We start from the raw sequence: 6,986 nt of genomic DNA, 5'->3' as shown, positions 1-6,986 counted from the left end.
GCAAAAAGGAGTGGCGAGAAAATGAAGTTTTGGAAGCAGCGGAAGGGTCAGTCTTTGCAACAGCCCTCAAAGAAACAGCAAACTGTGGCAGTCCACGCTGCCACTACTCCTGCCGATGCTCCTATGACTCACACACCTACCAGTGGATATGCTGGAAATCTGCCAAAGTGCGACAAGTGTAACTTCCATCATCATGGGTAGTGTCGCGAGATGTTGTGGAAAAGCTGTGGCAAGAAGGGACACACTACTCGATTCTGCAAAGCACTAGCCGAACCAACCAATCAGACATCTGGAGCAGTTGTCGGTCAAGCCTGTTATGGTTGTGACGAGGTCGGGTACTACAAGAGAAACTTCCCCAAGGCAACAACAACAGGCAACACTGGGAGAGTTATAGCAATGGGACAAGAGGAGGCAGTCACGGACCCTAGCGTTGTTATGGGTACGTTCCTCCTCGACAACTCTTATGCATGCATTCTTTTCGATTATGGTTCGGTGAGAATTTTTATTAGTCATGCATTCAAACATCTCCTCAAACTTAAACCTCAACCCCTAACCGAAACATTTACCGTCGAGATGGCTAATGGTGAGAAAGAGAGCACTAACGACATATTCTTAGGGTGTACCCTTAGCCTAAACGATCATTCCTTTCCCATTGACCTTATGCTAGTTTCCATAAAAAGTTTTGATGTTATCATTGGCATGGATTGGTTGAGCCCCAATCGTGCTAATATCCTTGGTTACAAAAAAAGCTATTCGTCTCAATCTCCCTTCTCGTCAAACCCTCATCGTTTATGGCGATAAACTTAGTTCAAACCTCCGTATCATTTCATGTATCAAAGCCCAGAAACTTCTACAAAAGGAGTGTCATGCATTACTAGCCGATGTCGTTAATGAGAAGCAGGAAGTTAAAGGCCTTGAGAGCATCCCTGAAGTCTGCAACTATCCCAATGTCTTTCCTGAAGAACTTCCGGGAATTCCTCCTGAGTGCCAAGTCGAGTTTCACATTGACTTAATCCCCAAAGCTACCCCTGTAGCTAAATCCCCATATCGCCTAGTGCCAATAGAAATGCAAGAGTTATCTAGTAAGCTCAATGAGATTCTTAGCAAAGGATTCATCAGACCGTGTTCCTCACCCTGGGGAGCCCCGGTTTTATTTGTGAAAAAGAATGATGGATCTTTTTGGATGTAAATTGATTGTCGTGAACCAAACAAACTCACCATCAAAAATCGTTACCCTCTTCCTCGAATGGTCGACCTCTTCGACCAACTTCAACGAGCCAGCTACTTCTCAAAGGTAGACCTAAGGTCAGGATACCATCAGCTACGAGTCCACCAGAGTGATGTTCCTAAAGAAGAATTCCAGACTCGATATGGTCACTACGAGTTCGTAGTAATTCCCTTCGGTCTAACCAACTGTGACAACCCGAAATTTCCATTCTGTACAAACTATATCACTTTAATAGAAGTTATAGCAGTCACAGTTAATTTTCAGACTTTTTAGTGTAAGTTTGAGTAATTCAGGGTTTACACTTCAGGAAATATCAGGAGAGTGGGTGCACTAGGGTTTTGTGAAACACTTTTATTCCAACACTCTATTATATTAGAGATCATTTCAGGAATAAAAATATTTTCTGCCAAAAATATCTCAGGACTATAAATAGAATTCTGAACCAAATTCATTCATTATTCGCATTTCCAACTAGAGAAAAGCCATTTTCTCTCTCACGGATCTTCGGGTTTTTATACCAAAATGTGAGTAACTCTTTCTAGTAGTGTTAGAAAGCTTTATATGTAGTTATAACATGATTTAGAAGGCTAAATCACTAGATTTAGGAGTTTACTCCCCAAGGTGTTCTTGGGCGGTAAACTCCCGAAACGAAGCCTAGACTATCCCCCGTGATATACAACTGCCTGGGACTTGTATAGGAGTGTGTTATGGACATGAAATCAAGCAAGAACCACCGAAGTTTGGGAGTTCACGGCCTAAGAGTTTCTTAGGCCGTAAACTCCAAATTCAAGCTCCAAATGGTGCTTTTAAGGCACCTAAAGCCTTGGGCTTTTACCTAGACTTGTTCCTAATAAATCAAGGGCCTTAAACACATAAGAGTCACCTTGCAAAGTGAGTTTACGTCCATGACAAGGTTCATGGGTCGTAAACTCATTAAAGGGGCACCAAAGTGTGCCTAATGCCTTCATATGCTTTAGGTAAAAGTCTAGAACTTATCCTTCATATGCAAGAGACTTGAAAACAACAAACACACCATTCCAAGGGAGTTTACGGCCATAAACTCCAAAGGAAATGGCATTGCGGCCGTAAACTCCTCTAGGGAGTGTTTTTAGACCTTAAACCCTTCCAAGAATTTAACCACCAAGTTGGAATAATTCTAGGAATCATTTGGAACTTCAAAACACACAATACACCCATGGTTGGGAGTTTATGGCTGTAAACTCAATAGTTTACAACCGTAAACTCCATGTGTGTTGGTATATGAGGAGTAAACTCATATATGGGGTCCTTTAGAACCCTAAACACAAGTACCTTGTCCCACAATAGCTTAGATGCAATCCTTAGGACTTAAAACACTTATATAAAGTGTTTATTATGTCTAGTATGTATTAACTTTATCAATTAGTAATTTGAGACTAATTGAGTGCATATATGTGTGATTATATGTTCATTAGGATCGTAGTGTGTGTACAAGTCCTCACTTGACACCTAGCAATCCTACACTGTCCAGTTCATCCGAACCACCAACTACAGGTGAGTTCATACCCCTTACTCAATGTTTTAAATGATTTTAAATGCTTTAATGGGGGGGGGGATACAAGTAGAAAACAGTATGTTATTAAATCAATCTTATGTATTTTATAACTATGTTTTCACTCAGAAGATTTCACATATTTCAAAAGGTGTCACATGAGATGGTTTTCTATCTTAAAATACCTTGATAACAAAAGTATTAGGTTTGAAATGTTTATTAAAATGACATCAAGTCATTCTTAATTATTGTTCAAAACTCCAACATATCTTGCAAAACTATTATTTTTACCTTCTTGAACGAAACTACACTTATACGCATATGTTCTTATATATGTATTGATGTTATAGTTTCCATCCTTCGTTCAGTTTCCCACACCCTGGTGTATCGAGGGTGCATAAATCTACTTGAACAACCAATTACTTTCTAGTTAATTATCATAGGGATAGTTAGAAGAAACAAACATTTATACCTATTACAAAAAATCACACAAGAGTCAGTTCATTCATGAGTCTATACCAATACCTTACATGATACATGATGTACACTTACTTTGGATTACATGATACATGAATATGTTTAGATATACTTACCTGTTACATGAACACACTTACATGAATACCATACAGGAACACTGTTACTTAGGTGCATTATCCTGTATTTACTTATCTAGATACTTGTACTTAGAACTACGAGGATGATTTATTAGTACTTACTGTGTAAATTATCTTTCCTATCTCGGTTCAATGGGATATTTCGGCAGGACATACCATTCCGAACCCCACTGATTAGCACTAGTGGTCGATGAATGTCTATGGATGTTTAAGGCTGTTACTTATTTAGCAGTCAGTAACGGGACTAACCTTCCCTCTGTCCAACTGTTGCAACAGTGGATGAGATGTGAATCTTCGGAGGATCATTAGGTTAACGATCGGAATTAGGAGATCGATATCGGGACTAACCCTCCCTCCACCCTGTTGCCGCTACAGAGGATGAGGGGACACTCTTCGGATGTCCATAGGGTCTATGTTTCGCTTCGGCGATGTCGTGTTTGTCCTGGTAACCCAAGATAATAACACTGACACAATTAGATTTTTCCTGTTTACTTTATTTTGTGATACTTTCACATAAACGAGGAGTTAGACTAAGTACTCTAGTACTAGTCGATAGAAAGGAAAAGTTATCATATTACTTACAAAACATTCGGGTCTTGGTATATGACGACATAGTCATAACAAAACATTCGGGTCTTGGTAGAAGATTACATAGTCATAACAAAACATTCGGGTCTTGGTAGAAGACTACATTTCATACTTACAGAAAATAAGGGATTTTCTAGGGTTTTTCATACTTACATCAACATTTTCATTTAAAGGTTTACATGGCCTTCATAATAGATTTTCATAAGCAAGGCAATGACACTTAGTTACTTACGAATTCACCAGCTTTAAAGCTGATACTCTCTTTCAAAGTAACTTGTATTCTCAGGTCATCAGTAGACAGGTACGGTGGCCTGGTTTTGAGAAGATGGAGCAGACAAGTCTCGTCTTTTATTTTGATTGTATATTTTTGGTGTCTTATTACAACAAAAGAACACACATGTATTAAAACTTTACTTATAATGTAATGGATGATGTTGTTGCTTGTTTATTATATTACATTGTTGTGATACTGTACATGACGTCCTCCACCCCTAAACGTTTCCGCCGTTTGTGGTTTTGGGGTGTGATAGATTGGTATTAGAGCATTGCTTATAGTGAATAAAGTATATCAACCCATAAAAGATATACTAACTATAAATACATCGGGATTAAAACACTTTGTCTAAGAGTTATACTTTTAAATAATTTATTCTTGTCCATGTCGTCATCTTTTAAACGTATAGTTAAAGCTGCCGCCACGTAGACGTACAAGATGTAACCCAAACAACGAAGCACCGATACCACCTCCACCACCACTTGAACCTCTTCAACCACCAAATCCTTTTGATGCCAACATGTTCCAGGCAGCTTTCACAGCAGCAGTTGCAGCTGTTGTGTCAGCAATCAACGCTGCTGCCCCTAGTAGATCAGGAACATGTGCACCTCCCTCGAACCACGGCGAAAGCCATGGACACCCTCGGGAATGCACCTACTAGGACTTCATGAACGCCAAACCCCGCAGCTTCAATGGAACTGGGGGTGTTATGGTGTTAAGACAATGGATTGAAAAGATGGAATCCTTCTTTGAAATCTGTGCTTGCCAGGAAGGCAACAAGGTCAAGTTTGCAGCTTGTACCTTCTCTGACAGAGCACTAACATGGTGGAACAACCATGTTAACTATTTGACTTTGGTGGTGGTGTATTCCATCAGCTGGGAAAAGTTAAAGGACATGCTGATGAAAGAGTACTGTCCTCGAGGCGAAGTACAAAAACTCGAGCAGGAATTCTGGGGTCTACAAATGGTTAGATCCGACATCACGACCTACACAAATAGGTTATGTGATCTGGCAAACTTATGCCCTGACATGGTTGCTCTCCAGAGCAAAAAGATAGAGAGATATATCTGGGGACTGTCGCCTCAGATCCAGTCAAGTGTGATAGCTTCCAGGCCTATTACTTTCGATAGCGCCAAAGAGCTAGCACAATCTCTGATAGACCACAGGAAACCTCAAAACCCATCAATCCCTATACCAGTACCATAAAAGTCCAACCCCAACCATAACAGGAAGGGGTGGAATAAGAGGAAAAGAGGGGCTTCGCAAGGATCCTCCAAGAAACAACAACTTGTGGCGATCAATGCAGCCATAGTTACTCCCATTGCCCCTGCGAACCCCTTACTAGCAAAAACATATGCTGGAACTCTCCCGAAGTGCACCAAGTGCAAATTCCACCACCACAGACCTTGCAAGGAGATGCAGTGCTCTAACTGCAACAGGAAGGGACACACAGTCTGTTTCTGCAATACTCCAACTGCTCAGGCCGCCCAGGTTCCTAACGCCGGTATGGGCCAAACTTGATACGGTTGTGGCGAGGTGGGCCACTACAAGAGGAACTGCCCTAAAGCAGGAATGGCAGGAGGGGTAGGAAGAGTTATGGCCCTAGGCCACGAGGAAGCGGTAGTTGATCCTACGATAGTTACTCGTACGTTTCTCCTCGATAACTCATATGCTTGCATACTTTTCGATAGTGGCGCAGAGAGAAGTTTTGTAAGTCACAAATTTGCACACCTGCTTAAACAAAAACCATGTGCATTAGATAGTTCATTCACGGTAGAAATGGATAATGGGAAAACAGAGAGTACAAACTGCATATACGTAGGTTGTACCTTAACTTAAATGGCCATACTTTCAAGATAGATCTCATGCCAGTTCCTATTAAATGTTTCGACGTTATCATCGGTATGGATTGGTTGAGTCTTCTTCGCGCCGACATCATGTGCTTTGAAAAAGCAGTCCGTCTTAACCTTCCTAACAACGAAACTTTAGTTATCTATGGCGACAAACCTAGTACGAGCCTTCGCATCATTTCGTGCATTCAAGCCCAAAAGTGTTTGCGAAAGGAGTACCATGCATTCGTCGCACATGTCATTGATACAAGTCAAAAAACAAAAAACATTCAGAACATCCCTGAAGTACGCGACTTCCCCGACATATTCCCAAAAGAACTTCCTGGTTTACCACCGCAACGCCAAGTCGAGTTCAGAATCGACTTAGTGCCAGGGGCTACCCCCGTAGCCAAATCTCCTTATCGTCTGGCACCGGCCGAAATGCAGGAACTTTCCAGTCAACTTAACGAACTTCTCAAGAAGTGATTCATTCGACCAAGCTTCGCACCAAGGGGAGCATCGGTCTTGTTCGTCAAGAAGAAGGATGGATCATTTCGCATGTGCATCGACTATAGAGAACTCAACAAACTTACCATTAAAAATCGTTATCCTTTACCCCGCATTGACGATTTATTTGATCAACTTCAGGGAGCCAACTACTTCTCGAAGATAGATCTATGATCTCGATATCACCAACTACGAGTGTTAGAGGAGGATGTTCCCAAGACAGCCTTCTGAACTCGTTATGGGCACTACGAGTTTGTAGTAATGCCGTTCGGATTAACTAACGCGCCCGCAGTATTCATGGATCTGATGAATAGGATGTGTCGTCCTTACTCGGATCAATTCGTCATCGTCTTCATTGATGACATACTCATCTACTCTCGAAGTAAGGAGGAACATAGCCAACATCTCCGTAAA

This window comes from Lactuca sativa, chromosome 4 (genome assembly GCF_002870075.4).
Source record: "Lactuca sativa cultivar Salinas chromosome 4, Lsat_Salinas_v11, whole genome shotgun sequence".
NCBI classification, from domain to species: domain Eukaryota; kingdom Viridiplantae; phylum Streptophyta; class Magnoliopsida; order Asterales; family Asteraceae; genus Lactuca; species Lactuca sativa.
Note: the sequence above shows the minus strand (reverse complement) of the source record.